This window comes from Malaclemys terrapin, chromosome 10 (assembly GCF_027887155.1).
Source record: "Malaclemys terrapin pileata isolate rMalTer1 chromosome 10, rMalTer1.hap1, whole genome shotgun sequence".
NCBI classification, from domain to species: Eukaryota; Metazoa; Chordata; order Testudines; family Emydidae; genus Malaclemys; species Malaclemys terrapin.
The window spans coordinates 41,419,768-41,438,369 of record NC_071514.1 but is presented as its reverse complement, the minus strand read 5'-3'; the positions used below and the strand labels follow the sequence as shown (position 1 = coordinate 41,438,369).

Here is an 18,602-nt window from a genome sequence, read left to right as displayed (position 1 = left end):
CAATGTCTGTGCACCAATACAAGAAACCTGGGTAACAAATGGAGGAACTCGAACTACTGGTGAAAGAAGTAAAACCATATATTACAGGGATAATGGAAACACATTGCAACGGTAGTCAACACTGGAATACAGGTATGGAAGGGTATGTGCTGTTCAGGAAAGACAAAGGTAAAGGTGGTGGGGTACCACTGTATATTAATGACAAGATAGACTGACTACAGAATTAAGAAGCGATAGAATCAATAAAATGGAAGCTGTTCAAAATCACTTGGGGGAAGAAAGGCAAGAAAGTCTCCACTAGGATAGTGCTTGGGGTCTGCTACAGACCCCCAGGATCCAATTTAGATATGAACAGAGACCTTTGGATATGAACAGAGACCTCAACATTTTTAAATGAAATACATATTACCAGGAATTATGTGATTATGGGAGACCAGTTTCCCAGATATAGACTGGAGGACAAATGCTAGTAATAAAGTTAGGGCCCAGATATTCCTGGTTGTGATAATCAACAAATTTCTTAACCAAACAGTTAATGAACCAACAAGATGTGATGCCATTTCAGATTTAGTACACCTCTACCCCGATATAACGCTGCCCACGGGAGCCAAAAAAAATCTTACCGCATTATATCGAACTTGCTTTGATCTGCCAGAGTGCGCAGCCCCCCCCCACCCATCCCTGGAGCACTGCTTTACCGCGTTATATTCGAATTCGTGTTATATCAGGTTGCGTAATATCGGGGTAGAGGTGTACTGGTAAGTAGCAAGGGCCTCATAGAAGAGCTAGTTGTAGAGGACAGCCTTGGTTTGAGTGATCATGAATTAACTGAGTTTAAACAAAATGGAAGGATAAATAAATAGGTCTGCAACTAGGGTCCTTGATTTCTAAAGGGCAACATTTAAAAATTAAGGGAATGAGATTGGAAAGTAGACTGAATTGAGGAACTTAAGGATCTGAATATGGAGGTGGCCTGGAATTAGTTTCTGCAACTTTGACTTAAAGTATCTGAAGCCTGCAGCCCAAGAAAGGGGGGAGGAGGGGGAAATGTAGGGAAGGATTGCAGACCAAATCATCTCAGACAGGTTATTAAGAGAAATCAGAAAGCCTACAAAAGAAGGGATAGATCTACCTCTTGGAGGTCACAAAGTGTAGGGGAAAAGTGAAAAACTACTAAAAGAAACAGCGTCAGTTCTTAAAAGAAATTAAAGCAATAATAAAAGGTTCTTTAGCCATATAAATAAAAAGAAAATAAGGAAAGAAGTGGGACTGCTAAGCATTGAGGATGGGATGGAGAGTCAAGATAATCCAGGCATGGACCAACATCTAAATGAATGCTTTGCCTCAGTTTTTAATAAGAGTAATGAAGAGCTTGGGGGCAGTGGCAGGGTGAGTAATGGGAACAAGGATATGGAAGTATAAATTACCACTTCCAAGGTGGAAGCCAAACACAAACATCTTAATAGGACCAAATCGGGGGGTCCAGATACTCTCCATCCAACAATGTTAAAAGAACTGGGACATGAAATTGCAAGCCAAATAGCAAGGATTTTTAATGAATCCACAAACTCAGGATCATACCCTATGTCTGGAGAATTCACACCACCTATTTTTAAGAAAGGAAAATAAATGACCCAGGAAAATATAGGCCTATTAGTTTGACCTTACTTGTCTTAGAACAAAGTTTGAGAGAGAGAATAATTAAAGGGAAAGATAAAATGTTAATTGGGATAAAATACTACATGGTTTTATGAAAGATAGTTCGTTCCACACCAACCTGAACTCTTTGAGAAGGTAACTGATTTTCCAGTAGATCTAATCTAGCTGCATTGCAGTAAAGCATTTGATAGATTGACTGGAATGTCATACAAGAAGATTTGGATGACATTGAAAACTGGTGTAAGAGAAATGGGTTGAAATTTAATAGTGCAAAGTCATGCACTTAGGGACTAATAAGAGTTTTTGCTATAATCTAGGGAATACCTCAGTTGGAAACTACAGAGGAGGAAAAAGACCTGGGTATATTGGTTGACCACAGGATGGTTATGAGCCATACATGTGATGCAGCTGTGAAAGTGAAATGAATTATATTAAAGAAATAGAATGAATTAAAGAATGCTGTATGTACCTTTAAGTAGAAATGAGAAATGCTGCAAGCCAGGGGGGCAGGAAAGCAGACATTAACTGCTTAACTTGCCACTTAAGGGCAATTGGTGAAGCATTAGTCTTAGATCGATAAGAGTTAACAAGGAAGCAGGATGTGCACATTGTGCTCCATGCATATTTTACAATTTTGCTCTCTCTGTCCCTTTGTTTAGTTCACACCCTTTTATCTGTATAAATAAGACTGTTTGAATCTTGCATGGAGGCTCACATTATCTGAATGTATTAGCAGAGCGCTGTGCTAATAAAACAGAGTGGTCTGACAAACTATGAGTCCCGAGTCTAACTTTGACAATTTGGAGGTTCCACCGAGATGTCAACCGTCTTCACTGGGGCTGTGTGATTCCTGACCGTTTTTGTAGGACGACCGTGGTAGCCGGCACCTGGGCATTTGGCCCGAGCGGTCCTCCTCCTGAACGGAAGGGTGCATGACCACAGTGAGGTCTACGCCATTGAACCTGTTGGTTCCCACTCTGTTCTGGTAGGGATCCTGGGATCTGACATCAGGAATCTGGTCAGGTAATTATTTCTGTGTTTTGTCCGGACTGAGGACTGTCCTGTTTCTGTGTCTATCTGTCCTCCTGTGGAGTGTTTGAGTCTGGGTGCCATCTCCGTCCGGGGATCGGCCGACCAAGGGGTTCCTGTCCCCGTGGTCTGAGTGAGTGAAATCTGCACAATCGCAGCCGCACCGCACCTTGGGTAAAACCCTTGGTGTGAAAGCAAGGGCGACTGAGGCAGTAGCCTGTGGGCTCCTTTTGTGCGTTGCACCGGGCATCGCTCTGACGAACCCGAATTTCCTTCTTGTGTGATTGGTGTGTGTAAAGTCCTCCTGTATTGGTAACCAGACGTCTAAGTCGGGACAGTTCCCTAAAGGAACGCTGGCTCAGTTTTAGGAAGGGTCCGAAAAAATGGTCTAGGCTAACTAAGGGAGATCCCAAAACTCAGTGGCCACTGTTAAAACCTTGGAACAAGGACCGAGTGGACATCTTAAAAAAAACAAACTCGGCCAGCCTAAAACTAAATTGGCTAAAGGAGAGGTTAATTGTTTCATGCAGTGGTGGGAAGAGGCAAATCGTAGGTGGACAAAATCAAAACTCGCCTTTCTCAAATATTCAAATAATAAATTAAAAGCTTTATTAAAAGCCTCCTCTCCCACCATCAGACTGAGCGCTCCCCTTCACCCTGTTCTCTGACAAAAACAAAAAACAAAAAAAAAACCAAACAACCCCGGATCGATCCCAACTCCCTTCATACTCCCCTCTCATTGTAAAAAGGATAAAATGCCCCTTGTTCTGTTCCCCTTCGTTGTCTGCCTCAGAAACTGATTCTTTAGTGTTCCATTACCAATTCAGCAAGGAGGGTGGGCTCCTCAACTAGCCCCCACCCTTCCTGGTCCCTTTCCTTAAGCATTTCTTTCAAAATTGTGAAATGACGTAATAATGTAAGTAATGTGTTTACAAAAGGTAAAAAGGTAACAGTTCCTAAAACAAACAAAAGGGCAATGTGGGAAACCGAACCATTCATATTATACATGCAAATGGCAACATGTTAAGAATTGCCACTGCAGAAAGACATAACAGCTTACCATTGGTATAATATATTTTCTGAATGGTCTCCCACAACTACTGGCGTACTAATGTTACTAACCCTAATTGTTTTTTATTTTAAATTGTATGTGTTTAATTGTAACGTTTAAAATGTGCTGTTGGATAAAACAAATGTATGCAAAGCTAGAGCCACAGGCCCAAATCACCTCCCAGTATTTTCTATTACGTGGACTAAATAAGAAGTGACACTGGCGATTAATAATCTTAGTGTCAAAAGGGGGATATGTAGGAGCAGGATTTTATAATGTCCCATAAGAATTAATGTATGATTTGATTTCATCCCTGTCAGCCACCCTTTTTGAATAGCAGAAAGGAATGACAGACCAGAACAATCCTTATGACTGATTATGGTCACCCTTTTGTTTTAGAATAAGTTATAATGTCTACTATGGTTTCCTATATGTATTACAAAGTAGGCCTCTAGTTAAATATACATTTCTTTGTTTTAAGGTTTAGTAAGTAAAAAACAGGATTCTCTATTGTGTCTATGTTAAGTAGATTAGAGGAACATTGAAGGCCTGGGTCTCAATGTAAATTGTCTTGGTTATTGATTGTAAAACTTAGCAAGGTTTAATTTGCAATGCCTTTTTTGCTCCATATAAAATACTACTGTTTGTATTCTCAATCTGTGTGAATAAGGAATGTATGCATCAGGAAAAGATAAGGTGTGAAGACCATTGTTATAGCCAGAGTCAAGGAAGAAGAAGTAAAGAGACTTAAAGGACATCAAAAAATCATCAGGTACTGTTTACTATCCAGATGGCTGTTAAACTGTCTGGCATCACAGCGTGCATACATGCTTCGCAGTGTAAGAAGGCACCCCCCAGCAAACCAATCACCTCAGGACCACGCAGAGTCAATTTTGACTCCAGAAGAAGACGTAGAGGAACAGCCTGCAATACCTTACCATCTACGCTCTCGTAAGGGTTGCCAGAAGCAGATGAGGACCTAAAGCAAGGCCCAAAAAGAAGCAGTAGTGAGCCTAGCGCCTGCTGCCTGGTGGATGTAAAACCGTGACTGCGGTTCCCTCAGTTGAGGTTGTCAGAACCGGAAGGGCCTTGCCTCCAACATGTGCCTCTGGTGGCGCCTGTTCCTCAGCTGCTGGTGTCTTAAGGTCTGGGGAGTCCATAGTGACAATTCTTTTATCCAGCAGCGAGTGTTGATAGCTCAGACTCTTAATATTTCTAATTGCTGGGTCTGCAGCCACATCCCAGCTCACTCTCAAGCTGGTGTTCCTGTCCTGGCAATCCCACTCAATTCCCCAGACCTCACTGGAGGACTTCATCCGTTTAACAAAACATGGAACAATAATGACACTTGGGAAGCAGTGGGAATAAATGTATCTAAATGGATAAGTGTGGTGGAGGGAAAAGGTCATTGGTGTTGGGTGTGTAATGGGACAGGGCTGGATCTGGGAAAAAGTCATTGCCTTCAGCATATTGTGGCAAATGGTGTATGGGATTATTCGAACAAAACTAAAGAGTGGCGGGCCGGGTATGGGGATATGAGTTTTCTCGACCTGGGATCAAACAGAAAAATCAATCTCATGTTCCCCCTACAGTAATCTTAGTGAAAACAATACAATCTTTCAATGCCATGCAAATAACACCACTCCTCGTAAGGAGAATCACCCTGTGCCCTTCGGAGGATATTACTCCTCCTTTGTAGGCACCTATGTGACAAATGGGTGCAACCAACCCTTCCCAGCCTTAATAGGTCATCATTGGGTTTGTGGGACCAAAGCTTATACTGTGTTACCAGCTAACTGGTCAGGTATCTGTTATCCCGCCCGACTCTTCTCACAATTCCGAGTGCTAGGGTCCTTCCCACGAGAACGCCTCCGTAATTTCAGGCGAAGAAGAAGGGACTTATCAGATGCCCAATGGTATGTAAATAACATAAGCCCCTTGACCTGGGAAGAGGCCATTGGCGGTTCCCTTATCCCATTTGGGGGAGTAATACACCATGCAAAAAGGCTCCTAAGGTTACAAGCAGTAGTTGAAATAATGGCAAATGAAACCGGAGAGAGTTTAAAGACCCTGGCCAAAGAAACAGGGGTGATCCGACGGCCCTCCAAAACCGTCAGGCATTGGACATAGTGCTGGCGGCCAAAGGAGGGACCTGTGCTCTCATTGGAAAGAATGTTGTGTGTTCATACCTGACGACACCAATGAGGTAATAGATCGTGCTAGTCACTTAGAACAAATTGCATATCTTCCCCATGAAGAGCCAAGTTCTTTATGGAAGTGGCTAAGTAACCTATTCAGTTTCTCTGGCACAGGAAACTGGTTGTTTCAGGGAGCCCTGACTATCCTGTTTGGAATCCTAATGATTTTTGTATGTTTTCAGTTAATCTCCTGTTGTATCCAGAATTGTGTAAGGTATGCCACTCAGGTGACTACCCCAAAACAGAGTGCTAATATGATGATGTTAAATATCACTGATGAACGAAGAGATAAAGAACTATTAATATGTGGAACCCAGTAATTGTTGGTCTTTGCGTAAGCTTGACCAAAAGGAGGGATTGTGAAAGTGAAATGAATTATATTAAAGAAATAGAATGAATTAAAGAATGCTGTATGTACCTTTAAGTAGAAATGAGAAATGCTGCAAGCCAGGGGGGCAGGAAAGCAGACATTAACTGCTTAACTTGCCACTTAAGGGCAATTGGTGAAGCATTAGTCTTAGATCGATAAGAGTTAACAAGGAAGTAGGATGTGCACATTGTGCTCCATGCATATTTTACAATTTTGCTCTCTCTGTCCCTTTGTTTAGTTCACACCCTTTTATCTGTATAAATAAGACTGTTTGAATCTTGCATGGAGGCTCACATTATCTGAATGTATTAGCAGAGCGCTGTGCTAATAAAACAGAGTGGTCTGACAAACTATGAGTCCCGAGTCTAACTTTGACACAGCCCTCTACAAGACTAATGCAGTCACTGGATGCATCAGGCAAGGTATTTCCAGTAGAGACAGGGAAGTGTTAGTACCATTATACAAGGCATTGGTGAAACCTCATCTGAAATACTGTGTGCAATTCTCGTCTCCCATATTTAAGAAGGATGAAATTCAAACTGGAACAGATGCAGAGAAGGGCTGCTAGGTTGATAAGAGGAATGGAGAACCTATCTTATATGAATGGAGGCTTAAGGACCTTGGCTTGTTTAGCCTAACAAAATGAAAGATGAAGGGAGAAATGATAATTTTCTCTCTATAAATACATCAGAAGCATAGACAGGAGGCAGAGGCTAGGGAGCTGCTCTACAGCGAGTCATGGCTGTGAGCACAGGAAGCTTCCCTGGATTTTTGATATGGCGCTTCAACCTACACTTCCACCACTTGCCAATTGGGCTGGACCCAGAGCCACTGCCTGTGCCAGGCATGGGGGATTTTGCTGCTGAGATGCTGTCACTGCTTCCACGGAGCTTTACTGCTTGGGGAGGGAGGCCTCAGGAAACCCTGCCCCAGCCTGACCACTTGAGATGGGCCTGAATCTCCACAGAGCTATCACAGATTTCTACACAGGACTCAACCAGCAAGGGAGATGCCAGAGACGGTCTCTCTCAACTTTCTCTACCATGCTGCACTCCAAATGGTTGAGCAGGGGGCATGCAGAAAGAGAAAGGGAATCCCCTTTGCCAATAGAGACAGGCCATGAGTTTTGGTGCCCACAGAAACCATTCCAGGTCCTACTCAGAACCCCAGCACAGAAACATGAAAGTTCTGATTTCATCTGAAGGGACTGCCACAAAAGAAACATTCAGAATCTTAGCTGACTATCCCTGCAGGATCTGGGGGACACAAAAATCCAAACCCATATTTAGGAGTGACAACTCAGTCAAAAGCAGAAGGATTAGGAGACTACAGAGTCAATGAAGTCAGGTTCTCAGCACCAGACCCAATCTAGTTAAGATCCAGGGGGATGTGAGCTAATTATTCTAGACAGAGCCTCACACATGCAATTCTCCTGAATCTTCAGTACTAGATCCTCAGTACTGGACTGCTAAGCACAGAATACTTGCTGCCAAGAAATCAGGGGTACTAGCCTTCAGCACCAGAGTCAACAAACCTTGACAAATGAGGAGACCATGCTGACAGTATAAACACCTCTTCTGACACTTCAGAGAAAATCAGTGGCAGTACTCAACCCAGTTAACCTAAGAAAAACCAGGACCTCATGTGACAAAGTTGGAATTTTCTGTAGTATTTTATGAAACCTATCTGTGCCTCAGTTTCCCCCACACATTGCATTGTTACCCACTTGGGGGGGGAAGGGGAGAGAGAGATTAAGTTTGCTGTCAGGGCAGACTAAGGCCTTGGCTACACTCGGGACTTCACAGCACTGCGAAGCACGAGTGTAGTCGTGCTGCCAGCGCTGCGAGAGAGCTCTCGCAGTGCTGTAGGCACTGATTACACTGGCGCTGAACAGCACTGTACTCACTGCGCTCAGGGGGGTGTTTTTTCACACCCCTGAGCGCAGCAAGTTGCAGCGCCATACAGCGCTAGTGTAGCCAAGGCCTAAGAGACATAGGTGTGTGTGTCACCTCCCTGTCTAAATGGATTGAAGAGTCATCAAGGAACAGTTGAAACTGATCCAGATCAACAAGGGGGTCAGACACACAATGCAAGTTCCAGTGACTCGCAAATTTTGCTACCTTTCAGCAGGGGAGCTGAGAAAAGACCACTCTTCTCACTCTCTTGTTCTCAAGCTGCAAGGCCCCTCTGCCTGTTGTCTTCTGGAGGAAGCTCAGAGCTTGCTCACCTGGGAACTGACTGACTAAGGAGGTCACACAGAGAGGGAGACAGAGCTTGAAAATAGAGTTTCACTATAGTGTAGCTGTGGGCTGACCAGACTGGACTATCCATTAACCTTCATTCCTCTATTCTGACCTAAAAATCTTTCAGATTGTGTGTGCCAGGTGACTAATAAACGATTAATCTGGTTTTGAAAAGGCTGCCTGTGTGGCTGTAAATACCCACTGGGAACACTGTGGCCAGAAGGGGTACTGCACAAGCCTCCGGCAGGAGTCTGGCCTGTCTGGATTCGCTGGAAGGAGTCAGAGAGAGAAAAACAGGGATCGCTAGTGCCAAAGGCCCAGTCTTGGAGACGATAGGCCTGTCCCAACAGAACTGTGTGGGTCCTTGGAGCCCGGCTCACTAAAGGAGTCAATCCCAAGAGACTGGTTGTAAACTGGGTATAGCCAGACCCTGTAAATGCATGGTGCCTGGGTATTACTGATAGTGGGCATTCTGACAAGTGGGCTACTCAAGTTAACAGCGCACAAAGAGAATGTCCCAAGAGAAACTGTTCTTTAGACAATTCCAGAACTCAAAGGAAGGAGGAGTCAATCCCACAAGTAGGAATAAATAAAATTTAAAGTCTTTGTGTAAATGAGCTATACACATTTATAACCTTAACTCCATTTTAAGACAGTGTATGGGAATCCTCTACGGAGGTCAGTCTGTGAAATGTCAAGTTTAGAAGACAAGGTGGGATACAGCTACAACACTGCATATAAGTTTAGAAGAAGCAGTGACAAGATATTTAGTTGCTAGGTTAACCAGGATAAAATAAACAGAATCAGTACTTAGTACATCCCGTCATAGGATTTTATTTTTTAAATTGTCTCTGCATCAAGCCTTGAGTTAACAGTATGCATCTCAAATTAGTCTGCACTTTCAGTATGCAGTCATTTCACACACTTTTTGATTGTGTGAACAATGACATATTTAAGTAGTATTTTATCATTTCCTGTGTTAAATGGTAGCATCCAAGTTTTCACTTTCATGAAAGCAACACTTTATTGCAATGCATAGAAGAGCAACTAATCTGTTATAATCAGACAGCAAGCCTTTTTTCATTAGGCCACATCAATAGTATAGTGTACTGTACACCAAAATTAAGGCTACCAGAAAATTTCAGTTACAACCCACCATGTTCAGGTTTAGATACAAAACTGTTTTCAACCTAGTTTTCCCACAATAAGTACTTCCCAAATGCAAACAGACAAACCTTTGATGATATTCAAGCATTTCACTCTGATCAGCTCAGAAGAAAGAAGATGATTAAAAAGCTACGCAAAATGAAGTACTTGAGGCATTCCTCTTACAGTGGAGGGAGCTATGTGAAGGGAGACAGAGATCATGTTTACATAACTTCTTAAGTTATACTTCTGAGCTGGAGTTTCCCATGCTTGGTCTTGGAATAAAGCTACTTTAAAAATACACACACACAGAACTGACACCTGAACTTTGAAAGCTGGCATGTAAATAAGAGAAATATACAACAGCAACTAATCTCTTATAATACATCGTCAAGTTTGAAAAAAAATTATCAGATAGTAAGGTGAGAAGCCATTGACCCCCTCCCCCCCCCCCAAAAAAGCATTATTCATGGGCCTCCTTAGTAGGGCATCTAACGCTTACAAGACAGTCCACTAACTAACCCCTTCAGCATAAAGAATATTCCTTTGACAGGCCCAAGAATGCTACTGGGACAGTCTCCATGAGAAAAATTATAAATCTTTGATCTAAGCATAATTCTCCTTCTCCCAACAGTCAATGTTAGAGCAGAGACAGTTGTAGATATACAGAATGGTTACCACTCAGTTTTAGGATGTTCCCAAATGTTAGTGTGCTCTAACACTTAAATTTATCTAAAAAGGTTTAGTTTCTACCTTTTTACATTGCCAAGATCCAGCTCTCACAGTTTAAACAGAAAGCAACAGAGGGTCCTGTGGCACCTTTGAGACTAACAGAAGTACTGGGAGCATAAGCTTTCGTGGGTCAGAACCTCACTTCTTCAGATGCAAGTTTAAACAGAGGCACTGTTGCCCTGATATGTCTCTAAAATGGAAAATTAACAGCAAGAACTATATTAAGGCAACATTATATGCTTGTCCAGATAAGAACTAGGAAATAAACGCAATTGCTACAAGATTTACACATTGCACAGCTATATAATTTATGCTATACCTTTATATAAATTTTAAAGAAACACAGGAACAGAAAACATTTATGAGCATCTTGGCAAAGGTAGTGTTGCTGCAGGACTTTAACCTTGACTTGAACTTGAAATACAGCCAATATGAAAAAAACAGTTAAAAAGCCATTTCAGGTACTATGCCTGCCCCTGTGTTTCCCCCTCAATTTCCAGGTTTCACAAATCACACTATTTTAAGGAGCTCCTCATCCATACTTGCTTTGCAAAACACCCACATAAACAGGAAGAACAGAACATGAATCTAACACAGAGTACTGTCAACAAGTACCAAGTAAACAAACTGAAAAAAAAAATCCCCTCTAAATTTTTCAGCTGTAGTCATCCTACATGTTACAAGGCAGACTAGTAGTGAGAAAGTTTTCAAGCAGAAAGGCAATTCTTAGGTTGCCAGTTTTCTAAAATAAAAGATTCAGGAAATACAGAAGTTAAATGAGACTGCTACCTAGCACAAAACTAAGGTCTTTGCCTTGGATGTTGATAGTTCAGAGATAAAATCCTGTCCCTGCTTTGTCAGAGGATATGATAGTTTGTGAGACGCATCACTGTCTAGTGGATAGACCGCAGGCCTGGGACTCAGGAAACCTGAGTTCTATTGCCAGCTCTGCCCACTAGCCTGCTGTGACACCTTGGACAAGTCACTTTCCATCTTACAGAGGGGGAAACTGAGGCACAGAGGGGGGGTAATGATACTGACCTCCTCTATAAAGTCTTTGAGAGCCTACTTATGAAAAGCAAATTTAACTGAACTAGCCCCAGACACCAGTACATCGCACACATTCTGCACAGATGTTAAAGCTAAAGCAATTAAAGTAGTTTCAAATGATGGCAAACCAATCTCTTGGAAGATGTGTGAATTTGCTTTTCAAACAATACCTGAACATTAATACCTATGTTTTAAAAGAGTTCCAGCAAGGTTTTATCTAAACAATTTTCTTTGAAGACAGGGCTCTTCATAGCTAAAAACTCTTTTTGACCTGGATTTCATGAGAGCAAGCAGTAAAACTTCTGGATGCACAGAATCCTTTTCTCACAATGAAGCTTGTATTTATTAGTCTTGTCCAACTATCATTCCAGTTAACTTTGCATAGCTCTTACTGTACAATAATGCACTCTCTCCTCAATGAAGATTTTAATCAATAGAGTCTGATTTGTGACCCACAGGTGAACTCCACCAGTGAACAATGTTTACTTAATCTTTTTACTGAACTAGATATTCTTGCTACTATAAGTGATAAAGATGTGGATTTGACAAAAGCAAGCAATTTAAATCCCCATAAGCAATCACTGTTACATGACAAATGTGGTTTTCTACACAAGCATGAAGTGAGCAAACTGATATTAAACCAGATACATCTTAACTGTGTATAATTAATGGTATTAAAGGATAGCACTATGTAAAATGGGCTACCATGGGGTTTCAAAGCATATTTTTGCTACAGCCTGAATTGATTACCCTGGTCTCAGCTCTAGGCCAAAACTGTAGGTTTGTAAACTAGAATAAACAATAGTTTTGTAGAAAGAATACTCTACAGCTTTCATATAAGTCTCAGACAACAAATGAATTTACATAATTACTGTATCAAGATTTACATAATACAGACAAGTTATTAGGAAGCATAAGGAACGGGACAGAAAATATAGAAATATTTTAATGTTATTTATTAAATAAGTGATGTGACCTCATCTAGAATACTGAGTGCAGTACTGGGTCATCCCATCTCAAAAGAAATTACAGAATTAAAAAGGGTCAGAAAACAGCAACATGAATTATCAGGGGCATGGAAAAACTCATATGAAGAGAGACTAAAGAGATAGTGATTGTTTACCTTAAAGGAAATAAGGAACATAAAAGGATATAAAATTATGAGTGGTGGTATAGCAAAGGTAAGTGGGAAGCTTCTGCTCTCTCCCTCTCATAACACAAAAGGCAAGGGGACAGTCAATGAAATTAAAAGATAGCAGATTCAAAGCCAATAAAATGAAACTTTATCTGCACATCATAAACTGTGGAACTAATTTTAACTAAAGTTCGATTACCCACACAATCCACAGTGATTTTATTAGGTTAGAATCCAAAAGAAGTTACTGAGTCGGGGAAGGACCAATTAATAACAATTAACACTAGGACATATGTATCACAGCTCATTTTCATAAAAGGACTGATCTCCCAACCTTTTAGTGGCATTAAGAAATAGGGTATGGGGAAATGATTGCAATAGAAAAAGTGACAGATAACCACATATAGATAAAGCTACCACATTTGGAGACTAAACAAAATAAATATGCAAACAACATGAAGTTGAGGTCAGTCAAACATAAATGGGTCTTTTAAAGGTGACATACCAGGCAATAAGGAGAAGCAGAGCAATGCAGATGATTCCCATACAAAGACACATTTAGCAGATGGTTATCACTTACATTATTTGTAGAGGGAAAATTTCAAGGAGGTCTAATAGACAGATATAATCATAAGGTAGCTTCTTAAGGAGAAGATGGAATAACTATTTAAATCTGGACAGCATGTGCTGCAGACTATAGACTACACCTTCCAAATTGAATGCATGCTATTTCTCTCTAGAGAAGACAGAGGGCCTTCCTAATTCTTTGCAGGTTACATAAAACTGAATTAGTAGACAACTTATATAAAACAATTGTCACAGTTATGGATGAGATTTATTGTACTTGTGTGGAAATGTGAATTAGGTTAATGTTAATAAGAAGTGCAAATGTAAATGATTACATTTGCTCATTTCATATACTTATAACAATAGCAAAAAGTTTAATAAAATAAATTATGGAACTCACCACCACATGATATCACGGTGGCCAAAAATTAAATAAAATTCAAAAAGTGACTGATATTCTTGTTAGCTATATAAATGTCCAAAGCTATAAAATGGACTAGCATTAACTTTTATAAAATGTAGTAATCCTAATGCTTCATGGTTTAAGCCAATCTCTAACTATAGAAAATTAGGAGACTTAAAATGAGAGAGGTTACTCCACATCTATGGGATCCCATATGACAATTCCTATGTTCCTATAATGGTCAGATAAGTGAATGAAAATAATTAAACATTCAGGCTAATCACCACCTTTCAGCTGCAACTGTGAGTCCTTCCACAAAAAAGAGAACAGTCCTGAATTACATTGTCTAGGAGGCCATACTTCATCTTTGACTGCTACACTGAAACAACTTTGATAGCTCTTTATCCCACACATTTTTAGAAAAATAATTTTGCCCGTTCTTTAAAAAAACACTTTGGTGTGAGAGGTATGCCATCTAAGACCTCTAATTCCACAGGGCTAACATTTTTCCTGGTTCAGACATGAACACAGACTCTGGTATCATGTGGGATTCAATCTGTAAACCTTTCAATGATGGCACAGCAGTTTCTTTCTTAAAGTACACGTAGCCTGGTACTTCACACTAGATGGCAATCAGCTGATGAAACAGGTGTATATAGTTTACAGGAGCATGTAAGCTCTCTGTTAAAAAGCATCTCTTCTACTACTAAAGTGAGGGACACTTCTACAGAGATTTTATACTGGGGAATCTACAGCAAGTCAGCAACAGACTTGTGTGTGCATGCCAAATATGACAGTTTACATCCAGCAGATGAATAAGTCACCAGCCTGTCACAAAAATAAAGCCAGAATCCAGAACCCCCTATTAGCGGAAGTTCAGAGAACAAGGTCCATAAATTTACATTTCTTCATCAAACTGTTTCTTAGAGATACAAGAATAGTCTTCTGACGTTCATATAACATCTTTCATCTTAAAGGATTCAATGATTTACAGATGTAGTTTCACCAGTGAAACATTAGCAGTGCTGGAATATCCAACGTTTCCATGCAGCATTTCTTACAGTGTCATTTAGACAAGTTCTGAGTGGAATTAGAGCTCATGTTAACTTCAGCAGCCACAGGAGACTTGACCACACTAAACTAGCCACTGTTGCTAGCACCAGAGGAGTCGCATTTTGTAAGCGGGACTGGAAAATGTTTGACCAAACAAAAACAAAAAAACTGTAGTGTAGATACAGCTACATACATAGCTATTTTCCAAGCTTAGCTTTCCAAGATAGATTTTCAAGACTTTAATAAAAACAGATAAATAATTCTATTTTAAATTCAGTTTCCCTTGAATGGTATACAAGTTTAAGTTAAACAAACAGTTTTACCTCTTCTGTGACTATTTTTCCTACACAAGGACTTTTCACTAATATTTCCCCCTGGGAACCTTCAGTTCAGCTCTGACACAGGCAGGGCTCCAAATGGCCAAGGATGTTTTAGATACACACCATTACTACCACCACCTGACCTGTCAGCATCAACACTGGAAATGTGCGCTAAGACTTCCTAGTATAGGCAAAGCTTTAGCTACTGATGCAACTAGCAAAAAGCAAAGTTTCTCTATGGCTTTTGTTGGCTTACAACCCATAAAAAGTTGGCTTACCTTAAGAAACACAGAAGGAATCTTTTGGCTATGTTATAATGCTTCTGTGGAAAAGAGCTTCTAGCCTTTTATAATGGTTTCAGAATGAGTACATACAGTTTACTCTTTTCCTAAAATCATTAACTTCATCCTTTACTTCAGCTTGGCAAATATCTTGTTATCAATAATGTATTGAAAATATGGCAACTAAACAAAAATAAATGCACAATGGTTAAATTCTGTTTGCTTGTGACTGAAAATCTAATTTAACAAAGAGGAAGGGACAAATGTTGAAGGGGCTGTAGGAGTAAGGAAGACTGCACATGTGGTGATTACACACAGTTATTAAGACATACTGTGATAAAAATCAAGTCTGAGATCCAGGCTATGACAAACAGTAATTTACAAATAGACTCTAGGGTTTTGCAAGGCCACTCTTACGTGGTCTGAAGAGTGGCAAATTTTTACAAGCTGTTAATGTATGCTTAAAAGCATTTCAGCCTATTGCTTCTTTATATTCAACTTTCTTAAATGAGACTCCCCTCTTCTAAGAGCTATGGAGTAAGTTCTCCTCAGATAAAAAAAGGTGGTCTGTGTCTGTCCAGGACAGCATTATTTGGTTTTCATTTTATCAATGTAATACATTTAAATAAAGTCAAAATGCTAAAGGAAAATGTAATACCAGGACAACCCAAACTTTGACACTGCATCAAAATGTACAACTGCATGAATATAGTTTTGCCTGTGCGTAATTAGAGATATGCAGTGATGTTGTAGCTATGTTGGTCCCTGAAGAGCTATGTGCAAGATCAAAACCTTGTCTTTCTCACCAACAAAAGGTGGTCCAATAAAATATACTACCTCATACACCCTGTCTCTCTAGTAATTAGAAATGCACTTGATACAAACACTTTACTATCTCTTGGACTAAAATATACTACAGTTAACTGGTTTCTGACAATACATTCTAATAACAGGTTAGAAATAAAGTTGTGTTATTAAAGTGGAGATAAATTTTAAGTCTATATTTGAATCAGAGTTAAGCTTTCAAACCAAGTGCTGTTTTTTCCTCATTCACACAAGTATTAAGAATAGATTTTACTCTTCTAATCTTAAATATCCATTTTTTATTCAGATCCATGCTAAATCAACTAATATCATCTGATGTGCACATCACTGTATTTAACTGTAGTATCTTTTGCAATAATCTCAGTCATTCCACCTGTATAGTGCCACATACATCACACACACTTCTAGTATTAAAATAATAAGATCAACATATATTGAATATAAAACTCACATCATGTAAACTCCTCTTAGTGAGATGGTAAATCTCACACAGGTAAAGATGCCTTTTGACAAATCTTCTAACTCAAAAGACAGTGGACAGAGCAGTTGGACTGGGTGTCAGGAGGCCAGGTTCTACTCCTGATTCTCACCTGCGATGTAACCTTGGGCAAATCACTGCACTTGTTTTTCTTTCTGCTCCCACCCTTTGTCATCTTCTCTATTTAGACCATAGGCTCTTCGGTGCAAAGACTGTCTATGCATCTGTACACAGTATAATACAATGGGTCCCTAATTTAATTTGCAGCCTCTAGGTAAGTAATAAAGGATCACTGCAAATTATGCAGGATCATTGGAAATTATGCACTCAACTATCCAGGATTAAAGAAGAAACAAACATAATTCATTGAGAAAGCCTGCAGGAGAATGGCTCAACTACCAAGAGAGTAACTTGTTTCCCAGTTCTAAATACCCATTAGTGGAGAACCATTTGGACTCCTAAGGCTGTTTAGGAGGCTTCTTCAAAGAAGCCAGCTTGCAGCTGAATTTATGTTAAAGTAATTTAACCTGTAGTAGCCTAAAAATGAAGGCTGATAGCCCAGCTCTTTTAAGACCTACTCACAACAGATTGCCAAGAGTGGCCAAATGAAGCATACCCAGGATCTGCCAGCCACCACGGCTACATCAACATAGAACTTCTGAATATTTCCCACGGCTGGTGAAGCTAGCGATGGTATGACAACTCATGAAAGCTTGACACCATCATTTTTACAACTATCATCAAACAATGATCTGAGCAGATTTAGGCAGCCTGCTGCTGGTATGTTAGCTACCAATCCTACACCAGTACTCCCACCCCATTGTTAACCAAGGCACTACAGAGCAATGTGGAAAATTGTCCAGAAGCAGCTGTGTCAACAAGGCTTACAAGAGACTTTATCGCCTCCATGGTATAGGAAGCCCACATGCCTGCCCAACAAGCTAGAGCTCCAGACCTCCAGGATACAAGCAGAACCCCCCTGCTTCCCAACACGCCTGATCCACGGAAAGTTGGGAGCCCCAGGGTACGAGCAGCTTAAGGATGCGGGGGAGGCTAGTCATATACGTGTTACAAGGCAGCCCATAAAAGCCTGCTGCTCCTGCAGCCGCCCCCTAAGACAAATAGGCCCGATTAACAGGGGTTCGGGCGCACACGGTAGAAAGAGCCCCCCAGCCACAACGCCGGGAAGTGCCACTCCAGGATCCCACCCGCATGGGGCAGGGGCCCTCTCCGCTCGCCCCGGCGAAGACCCCTGCCCGACAGACCGGGGAGCGCCCGACCGGCCCAAGGCCTAGGGAGCAGCCTGCAGCCGAGCCGGCCCTACTGGGGGGGACAGATGGACAGATAGCCAGACCCCCCCGAGCCACCGGCCCCGCTCCGCAGCCGCCGCCACCCTCCGCTGAGGGGCCAGCCCCGCTGCGCTTGGAGTACCTGGCGCCGGCAGCTCCTCCGCTGCTCCCCGGCCGGCCGGGCTGGGGCCCCCGGCGCTGCTCTCCCTGCGCCCCCGCCGGCGGCTCCGCCCTCAGCGCCCGGCCGCTTCCCCTTCGCTCTCACTGAGGGGAGGGGCCGAACGGGAAGCGACCCCTGGAGGACACGCCCCTGAGCGAGCGGCGCCCTATGGGAGAAACCCGAGCGCGGTGGCTTGGCCGGCACACAACAGCTTCCGGGACACCGCGGCGCCGGACACTCCCTAACAACCGCGTTCCGTTACTATGCGGAAGTGCAGCCGCTCAACTGCTGGATTTCATTCGTGACCCTTGTCCAGAGTGAGGGGGAGACACCAGTACCCCGCGGGGAGGGGAGGGGACAAGGTACCCCGCGGGAAGGGGGAGGGGACACCAGTGCCTCGCGGGAAGGGGGAGGGGACACCAGTGCCTCGCGGGAAGGGTAAGACGTTGTTGCTGCAGAGACACCAATACCGTGCTGGGCAGACGAGAACACCGCCATTATCGCAGGAAAGCACTGGTGCTATGGTAGGAAACAATGCTGGCCCAGGGCGCCTGGGGCCTCGTCTGCGCTAAAGAGCCCAGTCCTGCAAGGGGTGCAGCCGATGGTGCTGTTC

At 42.0% G+C, this 18,602-nt stretch overlaps 1 protein-coding gene across 2 annotated transcripts in view; it reads right to left on the bottom strand.

Annotated features, from left to right (window-relative positions):
* Nucleotides 1-18,051, bottom strand: part of CSNK1G1 (casein kinase 1 gamma 1) — a 330,992-nt gene extending 312,941 nt beyond the window's left edge. For both annotated transcript variants that reach the window (XM_054041786.1, XM_054041787.1), the window contains exon 1: nt 17,972-18,051. The gene's annotated coding sequence lies outside the window, so the exon portion shown is untranslated. The remainder of the gene's footprint in view (nt 1-17,971) is intronic.
* Between the last annotated feature and the right edge of the window lie 551 nt (nt 18,052-18,602).